Below are 14,268 nucleotides of genomic sequence, written 5' to 3' on the forward strand. Positions count from 1 at the left end.
GTGTGTGCATTTGTTTGCTTTTTTTCTGCCCAGTTCCCCAAATGGCATATTCTCTGCCCTGGCATATATTTAAATGCAGTCAAAGTCTGGCTTCCTCTCCAGCAAAGTCATAAAGGTTTTCACCATGTTAAAGACAACTCAGAGGAGGGGACTCCATTTTATCTAGGCTTGTCTCATTCAAAACATAAAACAGTTTTATGAGGCGCGCTATGAAATGGCTTTTCAGGAGTATATGTCATGAATAAGTGATCTTAGAACTAAGAGGTTGTGTTTTAAGGTCTAGTTTCTCATATTTAATAAGCTATAAGTTGAATCTGTGGTTAGGGTTCTATTTTAACACTGCTGTCAGTTCAATTCAGTTTCTAAAATGGCTCAAATTCACAGCAAATATTATCTCAAGGCACCTTCTAAGACAAAGTAATCCAGCTTATACTGCACAGAGAATAATCAAATTACTCCAGTCATAGAAATATTCCCGTTCAATTCCTCTCCTTTCCTAATATTACAATGAAGATAAATTCAGTAGTCGTTATTACGGCTCTATTTATGGAGTTAAAATGACTTCTGAGTTTACAGATTTAAGATGTCTTAAAGGTAAGGCATCAATTTGAAATCATCCAATGATCCAATGTCCAATTGATTTTAAATTTGAAAAGGACCGAATAAGTAAACGTTTTTCCGCACTGTGAGAAGTTAAATCAAATAACATTTTCCTTGTTTTAGCTTTCTTAAAATATCCAAACTTATTTCTATTTGCTGAATGCAATGATAAGGAGAGAAGAATATATCAGAGACATATTTAAGAATATTTTCTAAGTAAGAAGTTTACATACAGTTGAAACCAGACATTTACATACAAAATTAAAGAACACATACAATTTTTTTTTTGTCAAGGTCCAAAGTTAAATCAGACCAAACTCCTGGTGTTGTAAAATTATTTGTATTTGCTAAATGCCAGAAAACTTAAATTTGTATTTGTATCTGTCATAATCAGGGATAATTGTATTTTGAATCAGGTCAAATGTTTTGGTACTCTGGAACTTTGGCCCATTCTTCCAGACAGAACTGGTGTAACTCAGTTAGGTTTGTAAGCCGCCTCGCTCCTATGGCTTTTCAGCTCGACTTCACCATAGGACAGAGATCTGGGCTTTGTGATGGCCATGTGAAAATATTGACTTTATTGTCCTTGAGCTACTTTGCAACCACTTAGGCTGCTTGATGTTATTGTGCATTTGGAAGACCAATCTGTGCCTCTGCTTTTACTTTCTGGCTGATGTCTTTAGATTTAATATTTAATTTAATATTTCTACGTAATGCTCTTTCCTCATGATTACATCTGTCTTACAAAGTGCTCCAGACTCTCCTGCAGCAAAAACAACTTTGTTCTACAGTTTCACACCTTTGCTTATGGACATGTGTGAATGACTACGCCTCGTCCAACCTAAAACTTAGGTGTAATGGAAAATCAAGGATACAAAACAATGGGAACAATTTGAACTGACCCAGAGTAACTAGCAACTATTTTCAAGGTATTTTCCTAAAAAATTGATTTATTTCAAAAATATTTTAGTGATAGTATAAACATAGAACATTTAACATGTCAGAATATGGTATAAAATCTCCGGCCGTCTGCCCCTGCCATGCTTCCCAGTCTGTGTGTGGGGGCAATAACATTGGTGGGATTGGTCAGAGCTAAAAGGTGTTTGATTTCATTGTTAGCAGGGGAGGAAAGAAAGTGACAGTGTGAAAATTCAGCAGGGTTCTCTCATGTAGCTGATGAGTGCATCAGTCAGAAGTGGATAAATACACATGCAAACAGGCACACAACCATTGGTTTCCTTTCTGTATGTTTTGGACAGACTGCATGTCTAATTTTATGAGAAAATACCGCTCCACGTTGATGAATAATGAGCACATTAACTGGTTTTTTAATGTTCCTGCTGCTCAATGCAGCCTTTGTTTAGACTCATTAGCAACATTTGTCATAGTCAATCTAATGTTTAGACAGTCCGGTGCCTATTTGGACATAATCTAAATTCCTTTACCGTTCCATCATTATCGTCATCATCATCATCAGTGCTCTTTAACTTTTTCCTTCAGCTTAGTTTATGTTGCTGCAATGGAAGCACCTGCCAGCTATTCAATGAGCCACTTAAGGAGCGGGGAATCCAAGCAGAGAATGACTCATGCTTCTCTTCGTAGCTAGCGGTGTGATCATGTGTCTCCATGAGAAAAGAGAGAGAGAGAGAGAACAAGACCTCTGTGATTTACGCCTGTGCTCAGTGTCTCCTGGTCTCAGATCTATGTGGGCTCTTGTCAACTCTCTCAACATTTATGAGTGCACTTAAAATGTATATCTGCAGCCATATGTATAGGGGTGTGTTGGGGTGTGTGCGTGTGTGTCCAGCTCCCACAGCTGCACATCAATGGCTTCCAGATGTCCATCTGTCTTAAGGTAGGCCACGCTGACAGGTGAACTCTCCACTGTCTGCCAGAGATGGTCGCCATTATTCATCTTCACTGCTTGCCTGACAATTAGCTCTGACCACACACACTCGCGCACGCACACACAAAGAGAAATGTTCAGCAAACACCAGGCGCACGCAAAGCCGCTGCATGTAAGAACGTAAAACTGCTCGCAAACGCACTCGACCCCACATTTCCAGACACATCAGCAGACAGTTGCACTCGTCTATCCCCCCTGAGGTTCGATCCTTCTCTTGTGTTTTGAGTCAACCACCTGATGGAGTTTTGTTTCACAATGTGCAGAAATACCCCAGCCTCTTCTTTTCCTCCACCTCTTTCCTGGACCACGAACACCCCTTATGTGAGAATAAGTGAGAGCCTATGGAGACCAATTCATCAAACACGTTTTAGTGCCTCTCCGTGGGATAAGAGAAGGGAAACCTTTCTTTTACATTGGAAATAAAGACCAAAGCCAAAGTACTAAACTTGAGTGATGGCTCTCCACGTGGCATTGTTTGAAATTTTATCAGGCTCCTGAGCGAATTAAATAAAGTGAACTACAAGTGCTTGTAAAAGCCTAATTATTTCTTTTATTAACTATGCACACTTAAAAGAACCAAATTGGAAAATGAAAAAAGTCCAAGTTGGTGCTGATGATAGAAGATTTCAATAAAAGAGAGGACAGCTCGCCAATGGTATGAAAAGGACAAGATCTAACAGCCTGGAGGAAGTGAAAGTAAGAGTCCAGCTGACAGGTTATATTTTACCCCTTCTGACATCTGACACACACAAAAACACGCCACGCAGGCCCGCTCACCCTTGATTTGGAAAGCAGATTTGGTGACACACTTTCACACACCCTCCCAGTGTTATACTACACGCGTCCTTGTTGGGTGTGTGTGCCGTGTCGGTGTGTGTCCCTCAGTGGCAGATGCTGCCCAGCCACCGCCAAATGACGGAGACAACAGCTAATTGCTCAATCAGCCGATTTAATCTGGCCAATCTCATTTTCAGTTTTGTCTCTCGCCCACCCGCCTCTCCGCCCGCACACATTTCCTGACCTAACTGCTCAGCAGCTGCCAAACCAAACTGCAGGAGAGAGAGGAGGGACAGCTGGAATACAGAACCAGGAAAATTTTATGGTTTATAGAAAGAAAAACAAGAAATTTACTCTTTTTCTGCTTTTAATAATCACAGAGCATCTCATTTCAGACTTTTGCAAAGATTCATTTGTCAATATTCTGATTTGACCTGTCCATAAATTTAAGGCTTTGTAAAATGTCCCGTTTTTTATTAACAAAATTCTTTTGTAGTTGTTCATATTTTTTTCAGTTGCAATTGTATAAATTAGCAAAAACATACAAAACCTGGAAATTACTTATGTCCCAATCTGGATTAATTTGATCCCAAAAACAGAAGCAAATACCTCAAGAAAAGGCAATCAAAACTGGGTTCTGGCAGGATAGTTCAGTAAAATCAATTGCATAAATAAGCAGTAAACTGACCACCAGGTTTCATTGGTATTAGAGAATCTATATTAGCATTATGAAAAAAAATCTAAAATGTCTTGTTTTCTAGAAGCTAACAGTAATTAATCTAAATGCAGCTCAGGACTAAAACACTCCCAAACAGCTTTTCCCTCCTCTTGACTCGGCAATCAGCTTTACCAAACCGTCGACTCTAACAAACAATTAAGACTCTTATTTACTTTGCTTTGGACTTAAAAGAGATCATTTCATGGCGAAATGATCTCGTTTTATTGGTTACATATTTCTGGTGTTGCTGTGAGGAATATACTAGTTTTAGTTTCAACATTCTTTTAGCTGTGCCTCACTTTAGTTGAGTGTTATTAGTTTGTGGATTAAAATATTTAACTGTGGGCTTAAATTCTTTTTGCTAATAGATTGTTGTATATTGGAGAGAAATTGTCTCTTTTTATTCAATAAACATGCATAGCATCTAGCTGTTCAAAGAACACCAGTGCACTTATGCCTTCAGCTATTATTTTAAAACCTGAGCCTTATCAGGCAGGTATTTACAACGATAACTGAGACTAAATTATTTTCCTGATAATCAATTGGCGCCGCCACATGCACATTTTTAATGTGCAAGCAATTATTTATAATTATTTATAGCCAAAGCTAGGTGTTGCACAACACAAACAAAAGTCTTCTTATAAAATAAGCAAACAGAGAACAATTGTGTTTTTACCACTAGAACACCTGCTATGATAAAGTGTCTGACATCCCTAATAAATGCGAAGGTCTCCTGGGTGTATCAGCGACGAACAGAGTGGCTATTAATTACCCTGGTCTTTTCTGCTGCCTGCAGTTTTGTGTGGGTTAACATCCATACAGGAACAGAGATTGTGCATGACCCCTCACATATTGCCGTATCACCTCGGCAACCCTCTCATGTGACCTGGGTTGGGAGCAGTCACGCACATTACCCCAGTTCTCCTCTCGGCAGATGTCAGCTCCCACAGGCACAGACACAGAGGAAAACTCACAAGTTAGAGAAATTGGTTATTTTGCAACACAGCTCGATTTCAGAACTCACCAAGGCTAGGGAAAGACTCAAGTCTGTGAATGAATGCCAAGTCATTGTCCAGAGTTCCTCCTCTGAGGGTCAATGATAGCGTCGGCAGCTACAACAGAAACAGAGACGATGTGACTGTGAGCACGTGGTAAAAGTGTATAAGTATATTTGAGACAGTTTGCATATGCATCAGTGTTTTAGAATGAAAACACAGAGTTGAATTGTGGCTGTGTTTGTGCATGCTTGTGTATGTGCAGGAACACCTGTTTGGGAATAACGGAGCAGGGATGTGATCAGGAGATGAGTGTTTCCAAATGCCGTTCTGTCAGCGAGACGGCGGCATACAAATGACACATGTTCGACCGTGGAGGACAACGAGTCTGAGGGGAAATCACTGGAGCCGAGTGTGTTTGTATCTGCCTACGGTGCCAAGCTGCAGTGATGATACTGTCTCTGCATCACAAATCATGAATTAAGACTAGTGTATTCCTGCACCCAAAAAAGCAATAGTCATGGAAAAAAATACATTCCTGCACCTTCCAAACTTGTTTAGTCATTTTTATTGAACCTATAAATTTAGTAACGTTTTAGTAACCGGGCTTCCAATGTCCAAGTGCAGATGTTTGTAGTGCTGTCTGCTGTTTGTATTGCACATAGAGACCGCTTAAAATGATCAGTTTCTCTGATAATAGATATATGTTGTAATGAGAAATGGTCAAAATAACAAAAAAGATGCAGTTCTTTCAGATGTCAAATAATGCAAAGAAAACAAGTTCATATTCACTTAGAAACGACAACAGTTAAAACTAATGTTTTAACTGCCTAATGTTTTGATTAGGAATCAATATTTGGTGGAATAACCGTGAGGTTTTCAATGGGGCTCAGGGTCTCTTATTTTTTTGCAGAGCTGTATATTCAGGGTATTTATATCACTTTTACTATACATGGATACACATGCAGGAAAAGTATTTACAATCTTATTTGTAAAGCTGAAGTCTCAACTGATTAAATGAGAGCAGCTTCCAAACGGGGTGAAATCTGGCATCATGAGATCTCACAATAGCCAAGTTTCACATATTTCTAATAAGGAGAAGTCGGTCTCGCAAAGAATTCTCTGGTTATAATTGATAATTTAATTATTATTTTTAATTAAAAAGGAAGTAGTTCTTAAGCTGCCCTGTTGTGCAGTTGTCTGATAAAGAAATATTGTTAGTCCAGCTCAGAGGTATGCAACCCACAGCTCCAGAGCCCCAAGTACTGAATATTAAGATTTTTCCACATCTAAAAAGAGAACTGGGCCCCACTTCTGAAAAGCACATAGTATAGATTACAGAGTTTCTCTCTGTCTGCTGACAGGAGCATGTGTTTATCTGTAAGTGCATATAACTCAGTGTGTGTCACTGTCAGTGACACGAAGTATGAAGCACATGCTTCTGACCAGCTTTTGTCACGTTTGGCGTTTCATAAGCAATCACACGGGGACATTGCTCACAATGTCATCTGAAAATAAAAATAGGTAGATAAATTGAATAACATTAATTGTGAACATGTACAATTACCTCATGTCGTGATGAGGTTTGGAGGTTTGGAACTGCTTTGTTGATTCAGGACCTGGACAACTTGCTGAAATAATTGGAACCATTACTTCTGCGCTCTACAAGAAAATGTGGCAGCAGTGCGCCGGGTCATCATCACATCTGCAATATCCATTAATAAATGAAATCATAGTCTGCAAACTTGCATGTGTCTACACAGGTTATTTTCTGTCACATAGTTAAATATGTTTGATCTGAAATATTTAAATAGGACACAAAACCAAATACTTTTCCACACCGCTATTTATCCAGTTGGGCCTTGTAGAGTGAACATGTCATTTTACTCTGAACAAATGATTTCTGTTAAAAGAATTAGCAAAAGGTTGACACTTTCAACCTCAACCTAATGACCTCACGAAAGCTTTAAATTCCATTAAAACAACGTCTTTCAGGTCAAAAGGTGGACATTTTAGCGGTACTAGCTTCTTCCCTGACGGGCACAATTAGTGCAAATGCCCTCCATTTGCATTTCTGTTGCCCTCCATTAAAGGCGCATAATTTTGTGATACACTTGAGCTCAGTTTATTGCTGCAGCATGGCAGGTAATCACCTGGTTTCATGTTCTATTTAATAGAAGTAATAAGAAGCTGGCAGTGAACAATCTTTACACGGATGCATCCCCCATCGTTATCAGCCGGCAGCTGCTAAGAGATGAGCTTGTGTTTTGGTTCATGTCTCCATGTGTCACATGAAGGAGATTTACAGTCTGAATGTCCAGCCTCAGTAGATAAGGTTACTGTTAATGATGCCTGCTGATTCACACTATATTTACTTATGTATGACATGACGTGACATTTGATAAGCAGCTTCTTAGAGGTCGTCTGAAATGCTTGATTAAAACTTCATATCTCTGAGAAGCACTAAATCAAAGAAATGATCTGGCTTTGATGGAAGTAGTTCGTTTTAGCTTGTTTATCTTGGTATCATTTTCAAATAAGCCATATAAAGACTTTGTGTTTTGTTCAAATCTATCATGTAAGTTTGTTTAGTCAATTTGAATTAAATGTTTAATATGTTTTTCGCTGCTAACATCAAAGGGAATGTCAGTTTGGGTTTGGCAGTAATTTGTTTGGCATCATTAAGCAGAAATTGCACAATAACCTCTATGCTTATTGTTTTCAAGGGCTGTTGAAAAATGCAAGTGCAAACTGTAAATGACCCCTTGGATGGCAGAAAGCCCAATTCTGTGGTGGGAAATCCTCAGGAAAAGTTGCAAGAGCTGCCTAAAAAGCAGCTGCTTACAATAAAAGGAAAACCTCATGACAAGTGCACCTCGCTGCAGGTTTGAGTGTTTTCTTATGGCTAAACACCTCAGATCAGTAAACCAACTGAAAAGCTGAATTTTACTCATTAAACATGCATTAAGTGCATCAAGTGTTCTAAACAACATTTTACTAAAATTTCCTTTACTTCCTGCAAGCGAATAATCAGACTTAATGCCTTAATTATATATGATATATTCTGCATTTTGGGGTCTTCAAATAGGCCAGTATGGCTTTAATGTTGCTTTTATATAAAACTTATAGTTGTGCATAAAAGTTTGCTGTAGTTTTCCCAAGGTGCCATTGCATTTGCTGTTTTTTTGGTTTAGTAGAATATTTCAGACTTTTAAGTGGTGTTGTTGTGGAAGGTTAGCTTAAAAACATTCCAGTTCTTCTTTAAGAACTGTAGCATTTTAAATTAATTAAAAGGCTTATCTTTAATGTCCTACTATCTTATAAAACAGACTGCATTACCAAGAAAATATTAATGATCTGCTCATTTTCATGGTCAGAAGACTCTGCAATTAGGGAACAGCTCATACTGCTTTCAGTACGTTGGGGTTGTCTGCCCCAGTACAGTGTACTTCCACTTTTTTAACTTTTCTGTTGAATGCTTTTGTCACAAAGATGATTTGAAATGATTTTCAACTGACCTTTTTGGATAAGGCTTTTAATGGAAAAAAAAAGACAATGGAAATAAAACCAAGCCAATTTTTAACAGGTGGATATAAAACTGAATATTGACTCACGAAGTAGATATCATCTTGAATTAGTTGAGAAGTAACCATAGCATTTTGTGAAGTCCAACAGGTCAAAATCAAGTTTGAAGAAAATGAATCAGCATGTCAAGAACAAGGCCAAAATTCAGCTTAACCACAATTTGACAAGTGAGGAAGAAAACAAGGGGATGTGAATACAGCGAGATAGTATAAGTAATGGCCTCAATGGGAAAGGAGTAGGATGAACAGAAATGAAAACAGGTGTGCAGAAAGTACATTATATCAAAACCAACAGTAGCGTCACAACTTGCAAGAATAAAAGCAGCTTCTTCTACTTTCAATCTCTTTAACTACTTCTGTACATTACAGAAGGCGAACACCCAGCTGTCCCCTTTTGTTGATAACAAGCCCCAGTTTCTGGTAATACTGTATACATTGATCTGGCAATTTGTTGAGCAAAGTCAGGGTGTCGGGTGGGAGGGGGATGCGTGTGTGTCGTGGTCATGTGTCAGCAGAGCAGGAAATACCACACCTCACTGGCGCTGAGAGCAGCTGATATCTTATTAGCCTCCCTGGCCTGGGTTTCATATCAACTAGATGTGCATTTGCTGCACATAAGTGAAATATAAATGTTAGTGCAAGGGGTGTGATGATGCACACATCTTTTCAGGTGAGATTTTAACAACATCTCTTGACAAATAAAGTTTCTCTTTTTTTCTTTTCTTTTTAAAAAACTGGTTATCGGAGGTTTTAAACTTTGCATATTCCAACATGTTCCTATCGAAATAAGGCACTGAGAATTCTTCATCTTTTTTTTTTTTATCACTAGTTGTAACACATCTAAAGTGTTTTAAAACTACTTAGGTTGTTGCTTAACCTAAGTAGTTCATAATTTGCACCAGAGATGATCAGATTAGTCATTTTAAAGACTTTGAATAGTTTACAGTCAATAACCAAAATTCTGCCACATGAACAATTTAAAGCAGGGACTTCTTCAAAGTTTCTGTACCCTGTTAACAATCAAGTGTTCTTATTCAATTTTTAAAATCGTAATGGCATTATAAACTTCAAGAATATTTATTTTATGTTTTGTTCTTGTATTTAGTCCATTACTTTGCATAACAGGGTTTTAAAGTTGTAGTATGTTTTTTAAGTTAAAATAATATTTCATTGTCATGTTTTCATTTTTTCTGACTTGGAGTTTGTATGGTGAATCCAAATAAATGTGTTTTGAGAGTAAATAAATTAAAACGACTTGAAGTGTAGTGAACTGTTTGACTACGGGTAATAAATGTGTGATTCATTCTCATTACTTAGGTACTATAATTTGTACTATCTAAACCATTGTACACATGCTCATGAACCATGAACGCTCCCTTCGATTGTAAACACTCACTTTAAATAGTACTTTTCTTTGTGTATCTGCAGTTAAACTTCCTTGAAATGCTTTCTTTCCTTTTATGTTTAGAAAGTATAGTTTCTGTCTACGTCAAAGGCCCCATCAATCTCTCTTGTCTCCTTTCATCTGCTTCCCTCTCAGTCTGTTTGTCCTTCCATCTCTGCGACAGCATCACTCCATAACTTCCTGACTGAACTTTGACCTCCCTCTATTTTGTTGCTGACAGAACCCAGACCCTGCTGTCATCTCCATCAGTCAGTGTTCGAGCAAATGCAGGCTTGTGCGTTTTTAAATTATGTTCACAGCCTTTTCCTGTCATTGTGTGGTCAGGGGATCATCAGACAGGGTTATAGTAATAATATGAACTGTAGTGAGGCAACAGAATCCTTTTTTTGTTGTTGTTGTTCATTTAGACAGAGCAAAGGTCCCAGTTAAACAAACTGGGTTTGTTGAGTTATTTTACAATGAAGGGCTCTTTCTTACTCTTGTGTTACCTCCAGAGAGAGCAACAGCACAGCAAGAGCAAAGGAGCAAGTTCCTCATGTGCAAGAAAAGTAAACTTATTGCCCTTACTTGCTATGTAACACGTCTTCTAGTGCCGACATGTGTAATACAGTCACTTCAACTGTGACTTCCCATCTAAGGTCAACCCTCAATCATAATGAGTGTTTTGCAACTGCAATGATAAATTCTTAAAATCAGAATTTTTCTTTGATTTGCTCTATCTGAAGGCTTCCTGTGAGTCTGAGGGTCATTATTTGTACTATCCAGTCCACATATATGCCACTGTAGGTGGTCCAACATAAAACATGAGCTGAATAGTCTACTTCACACAAGGGTTGGTCAGTCTCCATCTCTGTTAATATGGTCAAGCCTTCCTAAAATAACACGAGGGTATATGGTATCACTGTTTACCTAGAGGCTTGTGCTCCTGAACATTACTGTATATGATGAAAGTAACTTTAAGGGTTTATTATGAACCTTCAATATTGAAGATACCTTATATACTAGGTCTTTTAGTTGTTTCTATATCACAGAATAAACTGGTTTTATGATAAATAAATTAACTTAAACAAAATGGTGCATAATGTTTCTAATCTTTTATGTAAATAATGTTTTTGTTAGAACTTCCACCAGCAGAACTGTGACTTCATTGGGAGTGAGCCATGGCCACTTTTCAACTTTATAGGTCATCCACAGGTATTCCTGTAATGCAGACGAAGGAAACAAGAATAATTTCTACATCATATTTCAAAGGCTTTTGGTGATATCCTTCTAGCTTTGTTTTTGATTCCTCTTCGTTCTTGTGTGGCTGGCTGTCTTATTTAATTTTAGCCAATCAGACAGCTGGCATTATTGTACAAAGTAAAGCAGTGATCACTTCTTGTTTCAGTAAACTTATCTTACTCAAATTACATTGGTTCTATGATTTTAGAATTAGGGGTGGCAAGGAAGCTTGAAGTGTCAAATTGAGTCGGTAATTAGGTACTGTCAGGTTGTGACTTTGCAGTGAAGTAGTCTAAGCCATTATTATAAACCCTGAACATGAAGGTAAGTGCTAAAATCTGACAACCCGTTGTATCTGTTTGAAACTTAATTTGAAGTCAGAAACTTCAGTATTTTTAAAGTTCCTGTTTTGTCCCTTTGCCTCAAGTCTCTTAGAAACCGCTTGTCTGGCTGGCTGACAATACTCTTACTATAAGTGCTACAATTTTTTTTATTGAATGATAGGCATTCAATAAAAAACTTTGGATTAAAACTTAAAATGCTTTGACTAATCAATCTAAACTGGATAATTCTACAGTAAACACAGATTACTTTAAAGCCAGATTAAGATTATTAATGTACCCACAATCTCAGCTGAAAAGCGGAGGAAACAAACAAATCCTGCATCTTCTCATTCTGGATAGATCATGTCCCCCCATTCATAAAGTTTAAAAATGTCTTTATAAGCAGGGGTAAAATAAACAGCTGAATGCGGGATTTCAACTATGGACTGGTAATGAAGAAAGTTACACAATTAACTAGGTGGAATGACTAAACGGTGTTTTTCAAAACTCTACAGTTACACACTGATATAAAAATTGGCTTATAGTGACAAAAAGGGGCCACTTTCAATCCTTTCAAATATTCTATCCACAAATAGAGTGCAATAACCCAGCTTCATAGTTTGCTGACCCTTAATTAACATTTTGTCTTAAAATTGACATCTAGTCCTCTTTGGTGAAAGTCTCTATCAGGATCTCACATCTAAACTTGAGCAAATATTTATGGTCCACTCTGTAACAGTTAACCAAAACTACCAGATTGGGAGGATATTTTCTGTCCTATTCAGGTGACTCTATAGATTGTTTCTTGAAATTATTTTTGGAGTTTTGCTCGGCCATTCTAAAACCTTATTTTCCTCTCATGGAGTAATTCTTTTGTTTTTGTGGATGTAAACTTAAGATGGTTTTACATCTGGTAGACTCAGATTGAATGAGGACCAAAATAATAGCATCCGTTACATTTTCAGTAACAAATCTGCCTTGAAAAAAACTCTTTGAACAACTTGTTAACTCTCGCCTGTGGTGGTGCTGCACCAAGAACCACTGAAGGATACAATGCAAAAACCTTTGAACAAGACACTGAGAACAATTTCCTTTTCACAAAATGTAAACAAAATCGAGTTTTGTCAAATTATAGTGGTTGTAAGATATCTCTTTAGTCTTTGACAAAAAACCACCAGCCATTTCTCCCACTAGGGTTAGACTCATTTGTCTGTTTTGGTTGTAGTTACCCAGAGTGCTCTGTGCTATAGTCCACTTTCTAATTTTGAAGCAGTCTCCGGTTCACTTGACATTCACATTAGCATTCGAATTGCACCGGATTTCACTTCAGCTGAGAGCTAGGTTTTTACATCCGCATCAAAGTTTGATTACGCACCTCCACAAAACAAGCTGGACTTTCTAAACAAATGGACCAGACTGTGATCAAAGCGGACTAAACAGGGCAGGTGGGAATGAACTCCTAAACCTACTGTAATTTTGAAAAAACAAAGACTACATTCATGTTCATTTTAGCAGACATCTAAAAGTTCTGATCCAGAAAACACTGGTATTTGCGACTATCGCTGTACAAAATCTCAGTTCCATCTCAGAAAACATAGCAAAGTTCAACAAGAGCTTTAAAATAGTCTGAATGGCATCTCATTAATTATAGTAGATCACAGCACAAGTCATAAAATATCTGAAAGACGAAGAAAAAAAAAAAGCCAAGGATACCTCTGCAGGCTTTTTTTGCCAAAGATATTTTTAACAAGTAAATCAGCACAGACTTAGCAGAAAGTTCTGCTTTGAGACATGTGTTGACAATACAGAAAGGTTTACATTTGGTTGTGATAGACAGAGATGGACAGATGGTTCATCTGATCCTGTCCTTCCTTAAACAGGGTCCAGTATCTTCCAGATTGCCAGATGGCTCTTTGTAACCGACCATCTGGTATATTTGGTTATTTTCTGCTGCTGTGAAGCAACTTTGACACATGCATATACAGAAACATTTAAATGCATTACTATAGAAAGTATGAGTATACCCACCTACAACAATCTTGATCTTGTACAGGAAGAATACTGTAGCCTAAGATAAATTTACATTGACTTTAGGCTAAACTTATTTAAACCATAATCCAACTTTTGGAAGCTAGTTCTCTTTTAAGCCCACTTTATGTTTTCCTTTGGAGCCCCCTACTGTCAATTCAAAACAGGAATCAATAACCTGGCAATTCAGTTTCTGAAACTGATTTCTTGTAAACATTGTAAATGTATTTGGGGGGAAAAATGCTATTAGTCAAATTTAAACATTCATACTTAGGTTGGGTCTAAATATTTTTTGTACTCTTTTAAAAGTACTTGTTATCATCATATATTCAAATATTTCAATATACACCCTAGATTTACAAGATGGGCTCTCTGACTCATCTCAAGAGACCTGAACAATAAAGTGTTTTACTGTGATGTGCACCCATGGTGACTACAGCCCACAATCACTGACGCCAAAGCAAACATTTATCACATCCATTTCTTTTGTAGCCACTGTGTACATGTTCAGTTCAGTTTATGTAGTCATGCACAAAAATGAGTTTCAATTATCTAATCCCATCTCAAATAAACCTGGAATGAAGACTTTGGAAGAGAGGTAATTACATGAATTAATGGATTATTATCAACGGTAAAATGTTCTGTCTGGACACCTGTAAGAAGGGTGTTTAACTGGATTAAGGTTATGATTAATGAGTCTCCTTTGCTCAA

The 14,268-nt window shown here is 37.5% G+C and overlaps 1 long non-coding RNA gene across 2 annotated transcripts in view; it reads right to left on the minus strand.

Annotated features, from left to right (window-relative positions):
• The window catches only part of LOC114161309 (uncharacterized), an 81,737-nt gene that overhangs the window by 9,754 nt on the left and 57,715 nt on the right, over window positions 1-14,268 (minus strand). For both annotated transcript variants that reach the window (XR_003598984.1, XR_003598983.1), the window contains one exon: window positions 5,026-5,113. This is a non-coding gene — a long non-coding RNA (uncharacterized LOC114161309). The remainder of the gene's footprint in view (window positions 1-5,025; window positions 5,114-14,268) is intronic.

Source organism: Xiphophorus couchianus, chromosome 18 (genome assembly GCF_001444195.1).
Source record: "Xiphophorus couchianus chromosome 18, X_couchianus-1.0, whole genome shotgun sequence".
Classification (NCBI taxonomy): domain Eukaryota; kingdom Metazoa; phylum Chordata; class Actinopteri; order Cyprinodontiformes; family Poeciliidae; genus Xiphophorus; species Xiphophorus couchianus.